Below are 22,591 nucleotides of genomic sequence, written 5' to 3'. Positions count from 1 at the left end.
CACCAAAAATAATTTTTTTCTCAACAAATAACGACATATTATGTGTATGATAAAGTTGGTGTCCATATCTAAAAATAATCATTTCATTTTCTTTTATCCATCGATTGCATTGAATCAATTATTTTTGGTTGTATATAATCTCTTAATCTTTTATTCTTTTATGTAAGATAACTGACTAAAGATATTTATGTGAAAAATAACAATTGATAATACCTCAGTCTGAAAAGTTCTAGGTTCTTGAAAAGATGATGATAAAGGGATCTCAATAAGTTAAGTGAAATCAAAATGATTTTAAAGTCTATAATTCCTTTTGTACCAAATATTGCTATTGAAGTAATGTAAGAAGACTAGGACCATGGTAGACAAAAGTGCGACGGACAAAAAAGCGACGGACCATGCTATTGAAGTCATCGAAGCAGAGAGCACTCACTTGCAAAAATGTAATTTTGGTATGATATTGCTAACACCTGAAGGTGTAAAACCAACAAGGTACAAATAATTTCTTATGTGAAAACATAAAGAGAAAAATGAAGTCATTAGATATAAAGCATGATTGGTCTCATAAGATTTTTTCCAAAGAGCTAGTATTGACTATATAGAGACCCATTATCTCATAGTGCGAACAAACATTTTAGGATATCTAATAAATTTGAATGTGGATGAAAAATTTGATAGACGCTTGATGGATGTTGTTACATCCTGTTTATCTGGCTAACTAGATAACAATAATTTTTTGAATTCCCTAAAGAAAAATGCATGGGGCATATAAAGACTTTCGTTAAGCTTGTTCAATAAAACTTGAAAAATTGTTCGACATATTGAATCAATAGAGGTGAATGTGATACAATCATCTTAGTGAGTATTTCATAATAATTATTTATGTTGATGATTTGAATATCACTGGAACTCTAATCCCCAGATAATATATATATATACACACTTTGATTATCAACATACAGTAAAAATTAATTTGTGTGTGTTTGAATTATCTCAAATCTGAACAAGTTTAAAGTGCATTTGATATTTTTTCCTTTTTTATTTTATGTATTTAATAATGGAGAAAAATTTCTAAATACAATTTTTTTCTTTCAAAACTTGTACTTTTAAAAATAAGCTCATAAACTCAATATAATTATTCATAGAGATTACTCAATTAACAATAGTTTTATAAATAAAATGAATAACTGAGTATTTTCATATATTAAATAAAATTTTAATAACTCTTTAGATAATTATCATTAACTTAAGTGACTTTTATGTTATCAAAATATAAAGATAATTGGGTTTATGGTATAAAAAATATTAATTGAGACACCTATGAGAAATCAACTCAACTATTTTTATTTCAATATACACAAACGTCAATAACAAATTTATATCTTCCAGGTTAAGAAAAAGTTGATCAGAATTGTGATGGATACTCACGGTGGTGGTGAAGGTACGGTACCGACCCAGCCGTGGCGGCCGCCGGAGAAGCTGCCGTAGGTAATTTTCTTTTCCGATTTCAACTTGTATTTGTTTTTTTTCCTTCTTTTGTCAATGATTTTTCACTTCTGATAGAGCTTGTTGTATGGGTTTTGCCTAGCCCAGTGTAATTTGCGGGTTATTACACTAGTATATAACATATACTAGTATTTTTATTTTTAGTCTCTCTCCATATATTTTTGAGTGCCCTAAGCACAAGACTAGAGGCTATAGAGGATTCAAAATTGTCCTTCCAAGTTTAAATCGTAGGCACTTTTTTTTTTTTTTTTTAAAAACCCATCCGTCAATGTTCAAGGCTTTGGTCTAGTCCCAACGAGTGAATTTGTTATGTGTTAGAGGCACTTCATAGGTTCGAACCCTGTTACAATGTAGAACGCGAACTCATTATTTCATGAGTTGCTAACTATCTGCCATTGTGGTAATAAAAAAATTGTGTTGGAGGTTCCCACTTTTATACCTGAAATATCCAACATTGTCCCAAAATTTTCCTAGAATTCTAATGTTGTAAGCAATCAAGTTCTATAATATTTGTGTGATTCTCAACTTTTGCTTTATTTGTAGACCTTTAGATTTTACAACTCAGACGAGAAATGCAAATGGAGCTGATTGGCAGGAAGAGGTTTGCCAAAGGTATTGTTTGCAATGGTATTTTAATTTGCGCAAGATTTTGATAAACGGACTGGTTATAACATTATAAGAAATAGTTGAATCTTTTGAAATATTTCCTATCCATACCAAGTGTTCAACTAAATTCATGGTCTTACCCTTTCCTGCAAGGCTCTTTATGTATTCCATTTCTTAGAGGAAATAGAAAATCGAGCCTGTTAATAGGTAACTTGTTAGAAATTGGTATATTCTCAATTGAGAAGTACTGCTAAAACTACACCTCAATCCCAAGAAAGTTGAGGTTCACTATTTGAAGCCTCACTGTCGATGATCCGCTATTTAAGCCCGTCTTGGTCCAATATGTCAATGACAAAAAATAGTTTCACAAACACCATCATAAATTAGAAGTGAAGTATTGTTTGATAAATTGATTGATTATAGAAAATTAGTTGTTCAAAGTTGTGATCGTATTATCTGAATTCGTGAGGTAATATGTATGGAAGTATGGATCAAAGTCTTCATGGCATGTCACCAATTTGCTTTAATTCTCGGCAACTAAAATCTTTAATTGATAGTTTGAAGGATTGACCTGTTCATGCAGCAAGTATATACCTGAATATATGGCTATAAAAGATGTTCTTTGTGTTAAGAAATCACACTCTTGGGAAAATGATTGTGGAGATTTGGGATAGAGGGAGAAGTTTTATGGAGAGGGGTGTTAGCAGATAAATATGGAGAGATGGAGGGGGATGGAGAACAAATGTGATCACGATGCCCTTCGGGTGTGGTGTGTGGAGGAATATCATAAATATGAAGGGGGTGGAATGCCTTAAATGATAACATTGGTTTCAAAGTTGGGGAAGGGAGTAAGGTTAGTTTTTGGGGGCAAAAGTAATGTGGAGGATTGGTGCTTAAGGATGAATTCCCAGTATTGTATAGTGTCTTGCAAAGGAAATTGTCTATTTAGCAAGTTAAGGGGGCTTATAGTGATGAGACGTTCTAGGTTTACTTCAAAAGCAATGCTAGCAATTGATAGACCCAATGCTTTGAGTTGGGAGTTGGGAAATAACTAAGTGTTCTCGGTTAAGTCCTTCTATGAGAAGCTTCTGGAATCTGGTTAAGGCAGTGTTTTGGACGACAAAAGGTGATAAAAGGCGACAAGGCTTTGTCGAGGTGAATAGCAAGGTGCTCGCCTTTTTGAAGTGCGGCCCAATTAATACCAAAATATTAAAATATTTTTCTGCATATATAAATAATGAAATCTAAATAGCAATAACATATTAGCAAATATTTCAATTCAAAAACTGAAAATAGATAGGACATACTTAGAACTTGAATAAGAAAAAAACAGAACAAAAGTCAAAACAGGTAAAAAAACAGAGGTAGATGTGACTGAAGTCTGAAGAAAAGAAGGAAAAAGAAGCAGAGGAAAAAGAAATCTGAAGAAAAGAAAAGAAGAAGACAGAAGAACAACATATTGGTTGGACTTTGGAGTCGCCGGAAAATTCTGGTCAGTCGCCCGAGAAGTCTAGTCGAAAACCCTAAAATTATCTTTTAACTTTTAAAACCCTAAATTAGTCGCCTTTTTTAAAGAAATTACAAAAGGCGACGCCTTTCTCGCCACGATGTCACCTTTTGAAGCTCGCCTCGCCACAAAGCTAGAAGACGATGAAGGGTCGCCTCGCCTCTTCCATTGACGACGAGGTGATCGCCTTTTACAAGGAATTTAGATGGTTTGGAGTTTCTGGGGTTATGCCAAGAACCGTCTAGGAATTTATGTTCAACTAGATGGGTGGAGCTAGGAGAAGAAGAGTGTTACTCCTCTTCCTTTGTTGTGGGTCATTTGGAAAGAGAGGAATAGGAAAGCTTTTGAAGGGGTAGAGATGAGCTTTGCTCTAGGAGTAGTCTCCGATCCCTTATTTTCTTTTGGAGTACCTATGCAGTTCCTGTTTGTATATTGGGTGTATTTTAGAGAGAACCATATTTTGTAGGTTTCTCCTCTTATTGGTATTCACTTTTATATGGCAAAGTTGGCCTTGTTATTATCAATAAAACCTTTTACTTGATCAAAAAATGAAGATGATGTTTTCTGTGAAAAGACATCCGTCCATCTGTATTAGCTGGTATACTTTTTCTGTTTTTTTTAAAGATTAATTATAAAAGAAAAATTTGATGCTTCCGTTTGTGAAACTCTGTGGGTAACAACCCCACCCCTTATCCTTCTCTACTTACATCTTCTGCTTGGTTTGCTATCTAGGAATACGTTGAATTACTTTGACTTCTCCAAGAATAAGCATATAACATTAACATGCTCTGTGTACTCCATCCTGTCGTTTTCTTACTTGTGATGCCAACTATATCGTTGTTATTTCATTGTTGACCTTTGTTTTACTTCGTTGATGATAAAGGTGTAAAGTGAAAAAATATTTTAAAAAATGATTATTGCCATTAAACCGTATTATATCTCCCAAACTAACTATAAAAAAAGTTCAGTTTCACAAAAAAAAAAAAACTATTTATATAAAAAGTATATTCTAATTCCTCTTGGTTGGGCTGGTCTATGGTTGTATTATGTGAGCAGAAATGTATACCAAAGAAGCTAAAGGAAGCAAATCTTATTGCTTCTTTTATCATTTACGTGTTAATCAGTTGTAGTCTTCCTCTTCTACTTCACTTTTAACCTTTTTATCTGGAAGGTTCTTTTGTGAGGACTTTCTAGTTTGTTCTCTACTGCATCGTAAGTTGATCTTATTATCACCTTGCCGCATGGGAATGCATTCTTGACATTTCTGCAGTTGACTTAATGAAAATTTGTAATGCAGATCAAGTCTATGAAGGAGCTGTATTTTTCAAAGCTCAATGATCTATACCAGAAAATGGCTTATAAAGTGCAATAGGTATGTCATCAACATCTTGTTCTACTATTATCATTTCTGGAAGCAATTCTACCAGTTGTATGGTGCAGCATGCTGGATTTACTAGATCTTGATATAATTTTAGATGCTAATAGTGCTTTGAAGTCATTCTTCTTATGGGGACATTACTTGCAATCATATATTTCGTCTTCTTCTTGTCCTAAAACCGTTGCCTTTAAAGTGCTTTATCATCATCAACAACAACAACAACAACAACAACAACAACAACATACCTACATAATCCCACAACTTGGGGTTGGGGTTGGGGAAGGTGGTGGGTATGCAAACCTTATCCCTACCTTGTGAAGGTAGAGAGACTGTTTTCGAAAGACGCTTGTCTCAAATAAAACAATTCTAAGTAGTTATGAAAAGGAAATATAGTAGTGAAGAAGCCACGATAAAAATAATAGAGAAGAATAGTAACAAGAACAAATACTACAATAATTGAAGGAAAGAAAACAACAAGTGGTAATAAAGATTAGTAATAATACTAACGGTGAGAAAAATTAGACAATGCTCAGCTACCTACTAGCCTTATACCATGATCTCCGACCTCCATGTCCGTCTATCTAGGGTCATTTTCTTGGTAAGCCACAATTGTGTTATGTTCTTTGTAATCATCTCTTCCCAATATTTCTTAGGCCTACCTCTACCTCTCGTTATATCCACCATATTCATATCCAACCTCTCAAACGTTCTTACTGGAGCTTCGGAGCATCTCCTCTTCACATGCCCAAAGCCTCTCAACCTCGCTTTCCTCACGTGTCCACCACGGAGGGCACCCCCACCTTGTCCCTTATTTTCTCATTTTTGGGTTATATCTCTTCTAGTATGCCCACACATCTAGAGGCAGCGGGAAGAGGTACAATAGTACAATAGTTCATCCGGTTGCTTTTGCATGATGATTGGTGTTGTAAACGTTTAGTGTACTGAGTTATCAAGTAAAAAAGAAACTTTTAGTTTAGTAAACGTTTCTCTTTTTTTCTGTAAAATCATCTCTTTTGTTTTATTCTAAGATCTCTTTGTGTTTAAGGTTAATAACTCTTGCAATGTATAAATTCCTACCCTTCTTCAAAAGCCATAATTTTTAGCAGGAATCTAGCTCAAACGAAGCTATTGGGAGGCCTTCAGTATTTTTCAAGTAAACGGAGTAAGTCATTATTCACATCCATCACATATATTGTTTTCATTGTTCTTAATTATTATTATTTTTATACTAAGTAATTGTAGGTGAGAAACCAATAGTCCTCAACTTGTTATGGAAGACTAGGAAGACCATGTTTATAAACATCTAAAGTCTAAAGACTGAAGAAACGTAATACTATAAAGAGTTCTCTAGGAAATATAAACAAAACATTTCTATCTTCCTTCATTACATTGGTCTGTCTCTTGGAGAAGTTCACTAAGACTTATCTGGTTGAAAATCCACGATCAGATCATGTGGAAGAAAACGAAGGGAAGATCGAGAACAAAAGATGATACAAATAAGATTACCATGCATCTTTAGTTCTACATGTATGTTTTGCTATAGGTGGTCCAAGTTAAGAGGGAAGAGAAGAATGGAGGCTAAAGATTAGGAGAAACACGTGAGAGGGTTATGTATGTTGAAAAGTTTCACGATGGTTAGGATTATGATTGAAAGTCCACAACTTAGTGCTCCTGGAACAGAAATAGGATCATTTTAATCCTAAGTCTAAAGACAGTTGACTATTTGAGCCTTTTCTCGCACGTTGAGGAATAGTTGAGAAGAGATTAGAGATAATTGAGGCTTATTTAAGAAGGGCAGACACATTGTTGGCTATTAACAAAAAATGACTTATTCGGTGAAGATACAGAAAGTTAAAGTTTCTCGAGACATTAGCCGTCCAACTAAGTACGTGAACTCCTCGTGGACAGGTGATGGTCGAACAAAGAGGAGGCAAATTATTTTGGTACTTATCCTAATTTCATGCAACAATGGTTTATGTTAGTCAAATATAGTGATTGGGGATTAGTTTTAGACGAAATTGATGAAACCCCTAAATTCGATAATCAAACTTTAAAAATTAATCTGATTGTGCTTCAATAAGGAGTGCTTCAAGGATTCTTTTACTTCAAAAAAGAATTTCTTCATTGAACAAACAAGAGAATCTAAAATATAATCTGATTTTTGACAGATAAAAATTGTTTGTTTAAACCTATAAAGTTTCCTTCATTTTCAACACTACATTGACATTACCAATATATTATTTTCATGCATCATCACAAAACTTCAATGGCCATAGATGAAGTGTTTTGGAAAGTGAGCGTTGATTTATCTCATCAACATAAACTACAAGTACAACAAACCCCGATGTTGTTTTCTTTGTCAAAACACAAAAGCAAGCAAAGTCACTATTATATTTTTTGTCAATGAATATTCACTGAGGTGATTAAGTCACTTCCACCTTATTTAATTTTCTCTATATAGGGATTATGAAAAAGTTTATTGAAACTGCCCCCAAGGCCTAGCTCAAGTGGCAAAAGGTGGAGGATTTGTGGCTTAGGTCGCAGGTTCAAGCCCCACACCATGCAAAGCGAAGCTTGGTATTTAAGTGGAGAAGGGTAGAGGGGCGGGCCCATTATCCACCGAGTTTAGAAGGCTGTGGTTGGTTTAAAGGGAGGGTCACACACGGATTTCTCGGTTATCAAAAAAAAAAAAAAGCTTATTGAAACTTGTAAATGCTTCAAGCATTTTTAATGTTCAAGAATTTTCATTTAAATTTTGTCAAGTGACAATATCCTTCATTAAATGTGCGACATCTTGTGATGCCTAGACTGTTGGTCCAATTAGCTTACACTTATTAAGATGCATTATCTTAGTTGCGCGGAGTCTTCCCTTTGATGCCGCACTCGAGTCTTATATACACTACTTTTGGCGAATTTGACACGCATCCGTTACCATTTTTTAAGAGTCCGAGCAACTTAGTGCATGATGCTCATCAATTCACTTGATGAACATTTCTAATTTTGTCAAGAGACAAAATCCAGTATTAAATGCATGACATCCTCTGATGCCTGGACTAATGGGGTCCTACAAGCTTACACGTATCAAGATGCATGATACATCACGTAACTTGATAATCATTTCTACGTCAGTATGCTTAAATAGACGTAGAATTTAGTATCACAATCTTTTACAATATTGTGCTCTATATTGTATCAAATATATATCGTCAATGAGATATCATTTTGTATCAATTCACAATGCGACGACATAACTTACTGAGATCTCATCACTTTATCATTTATAGGTACATAAAGCTCTCATGAGGTCTCATGAGTCGTAGGCTCTTCAAGAACACATTGCCTCCTTATTATGATCATTTTCTTTTTTCCCTTTCTAAGGATTATTGCAGTTAGAACTGACTGCTTTACCATGTTTTATGCATGTCGTAGATTCTGTCCTTCCGGAACATTTAATATGAGCATTTGCAACTGAAATATGTGTTAATTTTGGGTCGGCATATGCGTCTAGCATTTGACTTGAATTATCTTTTGAATAAGTATTGTACTAATGACGTACATGAAGCTCGCATGAGGTTTCATAAATCGTAGGCTCTTCAAGAGCATATTGCCTTCTTATTATGATCATTTTCGTTTCTCCCTTCCTAAGGATTATTGCAATTGGAACCGACTGGTTTACCATGCTTTATGCATGCCGTAGACTATGTCCTTTTGGGATATTTAAAATGAGCATTTGCAACTGAAATATGAGATTAATTTTGGGTCAGCAAATGCTTCTAGCATTTGACTTGACGTATCTGTTGAATAAGTATACTCATATGCTCTAGAACCAACCTCTCACACCTCCTCACTAGTGTGTCTATTCACCCCTCTTCACATGTCCAAATCATCTAGTCTCGCTTTCCTCAACTTGTCGACCACAAAGGACACTCCCGCATTCATCCAAATATCCTCATATATCGCACGTTAAAAGCTATTAGGTGGAAAATATTTGGTTCCTGACCCTAAATCAATTGAGAGGAGGCAAAATATGTCATAATTTGTTGGTCTGATGCATAAAAGTGTTGTTGTATACACTTATATCAAGTCATAGACCAACACACAATTTTGTTCTCATAAGCAGTGGTTCGACTAATTATCGAAGGTATTCAATGTCAAACTAGCTTGGATATAAAGCAACATTATCTAGATGAATTGTCTTAACTGTTGATTACACAATCTAGAACTATGCTCTTAACTCGATCAAAGAACTTTGTGAATGTCAAACTGCATGTTGATAGTAAACACACATATGACCATCTTATAGATGCATCTTTTAAGATATCACATGATAGGTGAACATGCTCATACTGACCTTTTATATTTTTCATGAGAACAAACAACATCAATTTTTTTTTGAAGAATCTTCTAGTTCTTCAATATATTTTGAATACTTAATATGCACATCTTCGGGATTCCATAATCATTCATGATTAACATTTAAATATTTTTTATAAAAGCGGCAATTTTTATAATATTGTCACTTCTTTTAGGAAAGTGTATGAATTGTTATTTCCTTCAAGGAAATTAATAGAACGTACGTAGAAAGCATTCAACAAGATTTATTTCCTTCCGCCTTAAAATGATATTTTACTAAAGTTATTCAAGATGTTTCTATGTACGACAGGTACATATTTCAATGACTTTCATACCACAAAAATAACACGTATAACCTTAGTTATTTTATCTCTTTAAGAGACAAGTTGTGGTATTTCTTTCATTCATTTTGGGGAATGAAACCAGATTATTTGAATGTTCTTGAAATACAACATTCATCAATAGCTCATTATTTTTCTCAAGCACAATAAGACATTGCTTCAGAATATTTCTCAGACATTTGTCAAATTATTTTTGCTTCAAGAGAATTTTGAAGTTTTACTATTTGAAGAATGTATGCTCAAAATTTTACCACTTCCAGAGTAAATTTTGATGTTCTACTACTTTGGGAGTAAAGTTCAAAGTTCTACTACTTCAGGAGTTAGTTGCAAAGTATTTACTACTCCAGGGAGTGAATTTTAGGTTTATGCCACGTCCCAAACTACCCGCTAGGCATGATTGACACCAGCACACACCATTGGCCAGGTGAACCCAATTTCCATACTTTAACCATTAATGCACAACATTTGACGAATGAAATAAGTATCCAAACAATATGATAAATAATTATGAACACTTGGTATCTTAAAATATTAATCTAACACTCTTGCCCAAATCCCAAACTAGACCATGGAGCATCAAAAGGATTCCGAAAGGACTCAAAATAAATGTTAATAACTCTTATGAAAGCCTCCACGAACAATGCAACAGTTCACCTCAACAATTGGAATAACTCTAGTGAACTCCTCAACTACTAGCTTCGTCATCACCAATAGTATCTGCATGGACATCCATGTAAGGAGTGGGTTATACATAAATATAACCCAGTAAAATGCTCGGCCTTCCCCTTTAAATACCCTTGCAATAAGTGTTAGAAAATACTAACACACTACTAGCACATAAGTAAATTTGCGTAGGAATTATATCAACAATTTTCAAACAATTGTTTATCAAGAATACTATATATCTCAACATAAATTACACTAAGAACTTGTCATAAAAGGAAGGTAAATCAATTAGTCGACACCATGAGTCCACGACAACATACACAATGCACCAAATATATTGAGAAGCATACACAATGCCTAGCACCCAAAATTTTGAAAATCAAACACCCAAAGCCTTAAGGAATTTATTTTCGTATCATTTTTTGTTTGGATAGCAAGAAATTTGTTCAGTGTTTATCTTTAAGGAAGAAAAAGAATAAGCAAAGAAATTATCTAGACGGGAGGAAAAAACATGTGTGCATCAAATTTTTTATGGTGTTAAAGGATATAGTAAGAGAGTAAAAACTCTAAAATTGTGAAGTAGCCTTACATGCTTGTTGAATATGAAGCATTGTTGGCGGTTAAGGTCGGGTGATGGTTAGAGGTTAGATTATTTAGAAGGGTATTTTTAGTAATTTAACTCTTAAGTTGGGATTCCTGCTTTTAATTTAATATAAACAAATATACATTAAAAAGATGGACATATTAGTATATATATTCTTAGACAAGTATATTTAGATGACAATTAGAATGTATCTAAATACATGAAATAATATCTACCATTGTAATATAATGTTGTAAGCAATCAACTGCTTATTTTGTTTTATATCGCTATCCTCAATTTTGTTTTATTTGTAGCACCTTTATATTCTTCAGCTCAGATGGGAAATGCAAATGGAGTTGATTGGCTGGAAGAGGTTTACCAAAAGGTATAGTTTGCAATGACACTTTTATTTGCTCAAGAGTTTGAAACTAAGTATATCACAGACAACTCACTGGAAACTGAATTTTTTGCATTGAGTAGTGATGTGGAATTTCTGTTGTTATAACAAGTCTGTTTATCAAATTTCAATTTCCACCAAGTCGTCTGTGATATCCTTAGTTTTCAAAATCTCGAGCATATAAAAATACCATTGCAAACTATACCTTTTGGTAAACCTCTTCCTGCCAATCAAGTCCATGTGCATTTCTCATATGAGCTGAAGAATATGAAGGTGCTACAAATAAAACAAAATTGATGATAGCCACAAAATAAAGAAGTAGATTGCTTGCAACATTAAAATATCGAGCAAATTTTGGGATAGTGGTAGATATTTTTTCAAGTATATAGCTACATTCTAGTTGTCTTCTAAATGTACTTGTCTAAGAATGGGTTTATATACTAATATGTCCATTTTTTTAATCTATATGTATTTAAACTAAAAGAAGGAATCACAAGTTTAATTACTAAAATACCCTTCTGAATCATCTAACCTCAAGACAACACCCCTTCCTTAACAATCAACAATGCTTCGTATTCAACAAGCATGTAAGGCTACTTCAGAGTTTTAGAGTTATTACATTGTTACATGTTTAGATCCTTTAGCACCATACAAATTTTGATGCACCTATTTTTTTTTCCTCCCGTCAAGATAATTTTATTTAGTTTCTTAATGATAAACAACATATTTCTTGCTATCCCAACAAAGAATGATATGAAAACTTAATGTCATGGCTGTCATCTATCTCCAAATAATTGCATGACTAACTTGGTTGCCCTACTGTGAAAAGTTTAACGACAACATAAACTTTTCAGCAATCGAAAAAAGGTGCTAAAGAACTAAAACGTTTGGTTAAGTAATATAATAAATCTAGCTTTCAGATGGTTGTCCTCTTCAACAGTACAAGTAATCAGTTTACTTAACCATCCAATTCAATATTTTAGTTATTTTTCAAGCCAAAACAGTTTCTCCTTGTGAGTAAGTTGAATCTCATGCTCGTTAAACCACAAGAGAAGTAGAATGCATCCCAACTTAACAAGCATGAGATTAAACTTACTCACAAGGAAAAATTGTTTTTGCTTGAGAAGCACATAAGTTTCTTTCTTAGTGGAAAATGACAGCATAGGCTTACTTCTCCATTGCATGAGCAACTTTCATGCATACTGCAAGTCAGGTAGGCAGTATACACTTGTTTTGATAGTTCAATTGTTTTTCTGCTTGTGCTAAAATACATCTACATTTCCATTAATTGTTTGTACCGAACCTTGTCATGCAGCATTCTGAAATTAAGGAGAGTGTTTTTTTCGTGGGGGGTGGGGCGTTCATAACTTTGAACTTGTGATAATCAGCATAAATCGCTTAAGTGATGTATGATTTCTCTTGTTTCTTTTTCTTTATTCTAAGATCTCATGTGTTCAAATAAGATGGTATAAAGATTGAAGATTAGAGTAGAAGGTTAGTAAGCAGTTGATTATTGTCGTATTATTCGAGTATTGTCTTGTTTCTTTTTTCTCTGATGTGTATTAGTATATGCTGCTACATGTTTTGTGTATATTGCTATTTCTTTTCTCTTTTTTTCTTTCTTTCCTGCATCGTTTCTATTTTTTTTTTTTGAGCTGAGGGGTCTATCATAAACTTCTCTACCACACAAAGATAGAGATAAGGTCTGCGCATATTCTACCCTCCCATACCCACTTGTCGGATAACATGGGGTTTATTGTTGTAGATCTCTTTGGTTTTGTTCTAAGATTTTCTCAATGTGAAGTTAATGATCTCTTGCTATTTTACTCTTTAGTTACAAATTATGTCTTGCACGTAATATCCTATGCAGGCACCAAATACACATGCATGCCAATTGCTTACCATGGATCCAGTGGGTAATGTATGGAATGATTTTGGTAGTGATAGTTAAGGTTCTAATTTTGATGGATTGAAATCTGGTACTAAACATGATGAATGTTTAGCGTATGCAAGATCGGATTTACATGGAAGAGGTATGGGCTCACATGAACCCCTCGCTGTATTATGTAAGTACTCAAGCACTCCTCCCAAGACTATGTAAAGTACACATGACCCCGTGCAACCCTCCTTAGATCATGTAAAGTATTGGTGAACCCATGCACTCCTCCCTAGATTATGTGAAGTACTACAATTATTTTGATAAATTACTTCAATTTTATGGGGGAACTCGGCTAAAATTTGAAATATTATCTCCAAAAAAGTTTATGTTTGAATCTTTATCAACATTTTTACAAACAATGGTCACACTTCTCTGAATATTTATATGGTTTTTTTTGTCTTTCTTCAATTCTTTTCTTTGATTTGTAAAGTGTGTTTCCCTAAATAATGAACTATTTTAATCAATTTCAAATATCAAAATTTGTTATACTATTTTTCTGTGATGATAATATAAATTATAGTTTACTTGTCAATTCGTTGTCTTGGCAAAATATTATTGCATTAAACCTAACGATAATATTTTCCGGATAGAAGGTGGCAACCCTAATTAATTGACTATGAAGGTGCCTCTTAGCTACATCAATACTCAAATTTCTTAATTGTTATTGCCCAGGCTTCAATGATCAACCCCTGACACATTTTGGGTGTTTTGAAAACTTGGGTACACCCTTGAGCACATGTTGAGGAATAATTAGAAAAAATTGAGACCTGTTTGAATGAGGTAGATACATTGTTGGCTAGGGGTGAAGCCAGGTAAGACTGAGGGGCTCACCTGAACTCTCTTCGGCAAAAACTTACATTGTTTATACATGCTTAATATTATTTTTTATGTATATATGATAGATGTTAAACCTCCTTTGACTTCTTCATGTGTTTACTTATTCATATTTTGAATCCTCTAAGTGAAAATTTTGACTCTACCACTGTTGTTGGCTATGATCCTATCAGAACTCTTGAGCTAGTTATGACTTAAAAATTTTAATCTATCAAGTCACAAAATTCATTTATCTTTTGTTTTGTTCTAAGATCTCATGTGTTTAAAATTAATAATTTTTTTAATTAATTTTTATCAAAAAAATTAATAATTTTTTGTAACTTGCACTACAAGAAAAGTATGAATTACATGGGGATTTTCCTGGAGATTAGTTTGAAAATCCGTAGGAAACTTATTTTTCTGCAAATTTTCATACTAATCCCCAAGAAAATCTCCATGTAATTCACACTTTTCTTGTAGTGTTGTAAATCTTTTTAGTTACTAATGATATCTCAATTTTTCAAATGAACTCTCTCCTTAAGGACTAAAATAGTTATTATCCCTTCTTTGTTGTATAATAATTTAACAATGTAAAAAACTTTTTAAAAAGAGTTTAATTGTCTTTAACTTGCCCTCATAATAAGTTATGAACTCATCATATAGGCTTATTTCTTTTGTGATCACACAATCAACATGATGTTGTAGGTGAAATGATAACCGTTGATTGATTTTTTTAGTATAAACTAGAGTTGAACAACTTTTCAAAATAATTATCATTAGTTGAGTGACCTTAATGTTACAAAACAGAGTTGAATGACTTTTCTATTATAAAATAAAATTGAGTAACTTTTTGAGATAATTATCATTAGTTGAGTGACCTTTGTCTTACAAAATAAAGTTCAGTGAGTTTGTGAGATAAAAAATTATTACTTGAGAGATCCTACCAAAAATTAACTCTATATTATATAAATAGATACTAGGGCTCACATTAGGGGGGAAAAGTTTATCAAAATTGAGATGTATACTAATACTCAAGATTGTAAGAGTACCGCCCCTGCCATGGCTGCCACCGGAGCTTCGACCGTAGAATGGCCAACAAGATGTAAATTCCTTTTTCCGATTGTAACCTCTACTTGTTTTTTTGTTTTCTTTTTTCAATGATTATACACTACTACTACTACATATTCGTAGAATTGCAGGGGATCTCCCATTGGGAGTCTCAGGTTTGAAATCTTCTTATATGCTTTCTCATTGGGGATTGTCTAGTATGGTTTATCTCTCCTATATGGTTTGTGGGCTAGTTTTACTCTGTGAATCCTAAGAAGAGTAGTGATTGTGGGTTCCCTTGTCATAAATAAACAAGAAAAGGAAATGATGATAGGTAGAGGGTGGACCCATTATTTGATGAGTTTCTAACTCTGCGCCATTGACCTCAGGGATTTCTTGGCTATAAAAAGGGTAAAAAACAGTGAACAACAACGACACATATGCTTTTATTTTATTGGACCACTATCAATTCTTTATTCATCGAAAGAGTACAACAACATACTTAGTGGTCATTTCGTTGGGAGGGATAAGTTATCTCACATGTATATGGGATAACTTATCCCATCACTATAGTATAAATGGTGGGATAAATAATCTCATGACTACCTAATACCTCCAACCAAATGCAGGATAAAATAATCCTACATTTTATCTAGGATTATCATACTCTATACCTCTCACCAAACGACTCCTTAGTGTAATCCTACTAGTGGTGTCTGGGGAAGGGCGTAGCCACATACAATGAGGGGTAGCTAGTTACCCTATGTTGAAGAATTATACTGCAGATGTAAAAAATTATACGAAGTATATAAGTTACAAATTATTTTTCGGGCGGATATGTTAATTTTCGGCACCGAGGGTAGGATGTATGCCGTCCTTACCCTACATTTGTGGGGTTGATAGACCCTTGGCTAAAGAAATGGTATAGATTTGTTAAATTAATTGTAATTACAATATTATCCAACATAGAGTGCACTTATGAATGGTAATCAAAAAATTTATGTTGGAGGGAGTTAAAATGTTTTAGATAAGTACATTTCAAGGGAAGTTAAAATGTATTAACATACCTGAAATATTAAACACTCCCAAAATTTACCTGAAATTTTGATGATGTAAGCAATCGAGTTCTTTAATATTTGTGCTATACTTAATTTTGTTTTGTTTGTAGCACCTTTAGATTCTACAGTTCAAACGGGAAATGCAAATGGAGGTGACTGGCAGGAAAAGGTTTACGAAAAGGTATTGTTTGCAATAGTATTTTTTTCTACACAAGATTTTGAAAACTGTGGAAATTTGACATGTGGATATTGATACACTGGCTGGTTACAACATTATAAGAAATAGCTGAATATTTTGACATATTTCCTATGATTATAGAGTAACAAAGGAGGTTTATCATACCAAGTGTTTAGTTAAATTCATGATCGTACCCCTCCCCGCAAGGTGTTAGAAACTGGTATACCGTCAGTTGAGGAGTACTACTGCAGCTACATCTCAATCCCAAGCAAGTTGAGGTTGCCTCTATGAATCCTCATTGTGGATGATACCTTGTTTAAGCTTGTCTTGGTTCAATATTGTCAACAACAAAAAAATAGTTTCAGAAGCAATGGAATAATTGAGAAGTGAAGTATTATTTGATAATTAACTGATAATGAAAAAATAGTTGATGAATGTTGTGATCGTATTATCTAATATTTAATGAGGTAATATGTATATAAGTTCATGTCATAGTCTTCATGGCATGTCACCAACTTGCTTTATTTCCTGGCAACTAAAATCTTTAATTGCTACTTTGAGAGATAAACCTATTGGTGCAAGAAGTATATACCCCAATATATGGCTATAAAAAGATGCTCTCTGTGAAAAGACATTTGTTCATCTGTATTCGTTGGCATACTTTTTCTGTTCTTTAATTTTATTTATTTTTATAATAGAGAATTCAATGCCTCTTATCTTCGAAACTTGGTGGGTAACAGGTCTGTCCCTCTATCCTTCTCTACTTACATCCCCGACTTGGCTTACTAGCTAGGTGGTAAAAGTTGGAGTACTTTGACTTCACTATGAATAAACATATAACACTAACATTCTCTGTAGACTCCATTCCGTCGTTTTTCACTTGTGAAGCCAACTACTTAGTTATTATTTCATTGATGGTAAAGGTGAAAAGTGGGGGGAAAATGATGATTGGCATTAAACTGTATTATATCTCCCAACCTAACTTTTAAAAAGTATAGTCTAATTACAAAAGTTTGTATTCTTGATGTGAGCACCAAGAAGCTAAAGGAAGCAAAGCTCAGTTACTTATTTTAATAACATTTACATGTTAATCAGTTGTAGTATTCCTCTTCTACTTCACTTTAAACCTTTTTATCTGGAAGGTTCTTTTGTGAGAATTTTATAGTTTGTTCTCTACTGCATCGTAAGTTGATCTAATTATCACCTAACCACATGGGAATGTGTTCTTGACATTTCTGCAGTTGACTTAATGAAAATTTGTAATGCAGATCAAGTCTATGAAGGAAATGTATGTTTCAAAGCTCTATCGTCTATACCAGAAAATTGCTTATGAACTGCAACTGGTATGCCATCAATATCCCTCTCAAGTGCTTCATAATAGTGCAAAATTTTGGTAGATTCCCTAGCAAGTTTTGTCAGCATGCACCAATGTGTAATGCATTTTGTAGTCTATTGGTTATTGGAAACTCCTCTAATCTCTTTGCATGTTTCTCACACCTATTATAGCTCCTTCTTACATATATTCTCTGGCATTTATATTTGATAAAAACAACTTTATTTGCCCAACGTAATCCTAGAATATTATCTAACTGGGAAATGATGCAGAAAGCTCAAAACTCTAAATGCACATTTTGCTTCTTTGGTTGATTTTCTGTTATCGTGAGAAACAGTATTCTCATAGTGGGAATATGTTATAGTGTAGTTAACTCCCTTTCATTTCTAGCATCAGCATCATTTGTTTGTGTTGAAGCATTGTGAATGATTGTGAAATCGAGGTGGTGGTGGACACCATAAAGGGAGTTATTTACACATATCTAGGTAGACATTGCAGTGTAGATGTCATTTTATGTTAGTTTGTTTTCCTTTTGGTGAAGGAATCAAGGCCTCCCAAGTTCATCGGGCAAGGGCTTGATTTATCTAAATTTAAAGAGCACTTGAGTCAACATTCTGCTGAATTTTGGGAAGCTTGCGAGCTATGCTATTTGTCTTTTTATGCCATTTCTTGAATTTTCCTCCATTTTTCTTTGCCGTGGGAGGTACTTGAAGCATGTATTTCAAAAGTTTGCAAAGGGTAAGAAACAGGACTGTGACTAAACTGATTTTTGTTTCCGATTTGATGCAGGACTCTCTTCATCAGCGTCGTACAAATGAGCAAATTGAAAAGCTCAAGCTGTACAAGATAGCATTGGAACGCATTTTGTGTTTCTTGGGGATTAGCAAGCATGATATTCAACTTGCTCACAAGGAGAAACTGCTTTCGGTTGAGAAGCTCATAAATTTCTTTTTTAGTCCCTCTCAGCAGCGAAAGCCTACTTCTTCTCCAGTGCAGGAGCGACTTCCTCAGTCTTCCATGCTGCTTCAGCAACCACAATCACTTGATGGTCAAACTAATCCATCGATGCAACCCGTACACGGCCCATGGAAGGTAATGTGACAACAATTTGACCAACTTGCAACATATTGTTTGGATAATTCACTATTACTTCTACTTCATATTCGTAGAATTGCAGGGGATTTCCCATTGGGGGTCTCGGGTTTAAGATGTTCATGTATGCTTTCTCAATTGGGCTCGTCGAACAAGGATTGTTTAGTGAGGGTTTACCTCTCCTATGTGGTTTGTTGACGAGGTTTACTTTGTGTGAACCCTAAGGCTAGCGAATGCGGATTCCCTGGTCATCAAAAAGTTTTAAAAAATGATGAAGCCCACAAGGTCTTGGTCTAGTGGTAAGAGTGAATTTGTGACGTATGGGTTAGAGGGGTGTCACCGGTTCAAACCTGTTATAGTCTAAAACCGTTATTTATGTGAGTGGAGAAGGGTAGAGCGTGGACCCATTATCAGTCGATTTTCTAACTCTGCCATTCGCCTCGGGGGTTTTCGGCTATAAAAAAGGGTAAAAAATAATGAACAACAACATACTTGGTATAATCATACTGGTGGGGTTTGGGGAGGGAAAGATGTTTGCATACCTTACCCTACCTTTGTGGGGGTAGATAGACTGCTCAAAAGAAGTGTATTAATCCGTAAAATTAATTGTAATTACAATATTATCCAAACACAAAGTGAACTTATGAGTGGCAATCAAAATTTTGTGTTGGAGGTTTGTACTTTTTATTAGTATAGATTAAAAGATTGAAATATTAATATATAACCAAATACCCAATCAATACCCTAGTGTAAAGTGGGAAACTTAGCTTTCTTAGACAAGTACATTTGGCGGGAAGTTAAAATGTATTAATATACCTGAAATGTCTAGCACTACCCCAAAATTTGCCTGAAATTTTTATGATGCAAGCAACCAACTTCTGTAATATTTGTGTTATGCTAAATTTTTGTTTTATTTGTAGCACTTTTCGATTCTACAATTCCGACTGGAAATGCAAATGGGGTTGATTGGCACTTGGCAGGAAGAGGTTTACCAGAAGGTATGTTCGCAACGGTATTTTAGTTGGACAAGATTTTGGAAACTGTGGAATTACATAAAGTGGCTGTTTATAACATTATAAGAAATAGTTGTATGTTTTGAAATATTTCCTATGATTATAGAGTAATAGAAGAGGTTTACCATACCAATTGTTCAGCTAAAATCATGGTCGTACCCCTCCCCCGCAAGGTGCTTTATATATTCCATGTTTTAGAAAAAACAGAAATTGAGCATGTTACCTGATAACTTGTTAGAAACTGGTATATTCTCAATTTAGAAGCACTACTACAACTACAATCCTAAGCAAGTTGAGGTTGATTATATGAATCCTCACCGTCAATGGTGCACTGTTTGAGCTTGTCTTCGTCCAATATTGTTAACGACAAAAAATTAGTTTCACAAGCACTGGCATAATTGAGAAGTCAAGTACTCTTTGATAAATTAATTGATTACAGAAAACTAGTTGTTGAATACTAAGATCATATCGTCTTAATTCAAGATATAATATGTCTATAAGTTTGGATCAAAGTCTTCTTAGTATGTCACCAATTTGTGTTACTAGCTAGGAATAAGTTGGAATACTTTGACTTCTCCAAGAATGAACATGTAACACTAACATGCTTTGTATACTCCATTCCTGTCATTTTTCACTTGTGAAGGGTGTAAAGTTCAAAAAATTTAGAAAATGATGATTTCCATTAAACCGTATTATATTCTCCCATCCAACGTTACAAAAGTATATTCTAATTCCTCCTGATTGGCTGGTCTATGATCACATTATGGAAGCAAACCTCAGTCGCTTATTTTACCATCTACATGTTAATCAGTTGTAGTCTTCCTCTTTAACTTTACTTTTAACCTTCTTATCTGGAAGGTTCTTTTGTGAGAATCTCTAGTTTGTTCTCTACTGCATTGTAAATTGATCTAATTATCACCTAAGTCCTAACCACATGGGAATGTGTTCTTGACATTTCTGCAGTTGACTTGATGAAAATTTGTAATGCAGATCAAGTCTATGAAGGAAATGTATTAGTCAAAGCTCTATCATCTATACCAGAAAATTGCTTATGAACTGCAACAGGTATGTCATCAACATCCCTCTAAGTGCTTCATAATAGTTCAAAATTTTGGTAGACTCCTAGCAAGTTTTGTCAACATGCACCAAGGTGTAATGCATAATGTAGTCTATTGGTTACTGGAAACTCCTCTTATCTCTTTGCAGGTTTCTCACACCTATAGGCTATTATAGCTCCTTCTTACATATATTATCTGGCATTTATATTTGATAAAAACAACTTGATTTGCCGAACGTAATCCTAGAATATTGTCAGACTGGGAAATGATGCAGAAAGCTCAAAACTCTAAATTCACATTTTTGCTTCTTTGGCTGATTTTCTGTTATCGTGAGAAACAGTTCTCGCATAGTTGGAATATGTTGTAGTGTAGTTAACTCCTTTTCATTTCTAGCATCTGCATCATTTGTTTGTTTTGAAACATTGTTTTTGATTGTGAAGTCGAGGTGGAAACCATAAAAGGAGTTATTTTCACATATCAGGTGGACACTGCAGTGTAGATGTCATTTTTATGTTAGTTTGTTTTCCTTTCGGGGAAGGAATTAAGGCCTCCCAAGTTCATTGGGTAAGGGCTTGATTTATCTGAATTTAAAGAGCACTCGAGTCAACATTCTGCTGAATTTCGGGAACCTTGCGAGCTATGTTGTTTATCTCTTTATGCCATTTCTTGAATTTTTCTTCCTTTTTCTTTGCCGTGGGAGGTACTTGAAGCATGTATTTCAAAAGTTTGCAGAGGGAAAGAAACAGGACTGTCGATTTTTATTTTTTTTTCTGATTTCAAGCAGAACTCTCTTCATCAGCGTTGTACAAATGAGCAAATTGAAAAGCTCAAGATGTGCAAGATAACGTTGGAACGCATTATGCTTTACTTGTAGCTTAACAAGCATTATATTCAACTTGCTCACAAGGAGAAACTGCTTTCGGTTGAGAAGCACATAAATTTCTTTCTTAGTCCCTGTCAGCCACCAAAGCCTACTTCTTCTCCAGTGCAGGAGCAACTTCCTCAGTCTTACATGCAGCTTCAGCTACCACAATCACTTGATGGTTAAACTAATCCATCGATGCAACCCGTACAGGCAAACCTCGGTACCCTACAGCAAAATTCAAACGCCTGCAACAGTCATTTCCTAAGAAGCGCAAGCAGCAAACTGTTGCAGAACCAGCAATTAAGAGAGCAGTCCCACCATCGGCAGATGCAGCAGCAACTTTTTTAAAGACAGAAGTTAATGCGACAGCAGCAAGCAAAGCAACAGTAGACCATGCTATTACCAACCCACCAGATGTCACAGCTTCAACAGTCTTCGATCCAGCTTCAGCAACCACAATCCCTTGATGGTCGAAACTAATCCACAGATGCAACAAAACAATATTATTGACTTGCACATGATTGTTTGGATAATTCAATTGTTTATGTTTCGTGCACTTGTTAACTCATGCACCCTTCCCTAGATTATGTGAAGTATTGCAATTATTATGATAAGTTACTTAAATTTCATGTGGGAACTCAGGATAAAATTTCAAATATAAAAGTTCATTATACTATTTTGATGATAATATTAACTATAGTTTACTTGTTAATTTGTTGTCTTAGCAAAGTTTTATAGCATTAAACCTAACAATGGTATAGTGTATTCATCATTTTGAAATCTTGGATACACCTCTAAGTACAAAAAAATGAACTATGAATAAAACATTTGATTGATATTTTTTTTTTTTTGTTTCAGAAC

The 22,591-nt window shown here is 34.2% G+C and overlaps 1 long non-coding RNA gene and 1 pseudogene across 1 annotated transcript; both read left to right on the top strand.

The window, feature by feature from the left end:
* The first annotated feature begins 2,066 nt into the window (after nucleotides 1–2,066).
* LOC125818669 (uncharacterized) lies at nucleotides 2,067–13,364 on the top strand. The gene is made up of 3 exons (XR_007442408.1): nucleotides 2,067–2,104; nucleotides 11,311–11,322; nucleotides 13,169–13,364. It is a non-coding gene; the product is annotated as an uncharacterized LOC125818669 (long non-coding RNA).
* Nucleotides 13,365–15,038: 1,674 nt separating this feature from the next.
* Nucleotides 15,039–22,328, top strand: LOC125819129 (probable mediator of RNA polymerase II transcription subunit 15c; annotated as a pseudogene).
* The last annotated feature ends 263 nt before the right edge of the window (nucleotides 22,329–22,591 follow it).

Source organism: Solanum verrucosum, unplaced genomic scaffold (assembly GCF_900185275.1).
Source record: "Solanum verrucosum unplaced genomic scaffold, falcon-dt-bn FXZP01000252.1, whole genome shotgun sequence".
Lineage (NCBI taxonomy): Eukaryota > Viridiplantae > Streptophyta > Magnoliopsida > Solanales > Solanaceae > Solanum > Solanum verrucosum.
Note: the sequence above shows the minus strand (reverse complement) of the source record. Positions and strands in the feature narration are given on the sequence as shown.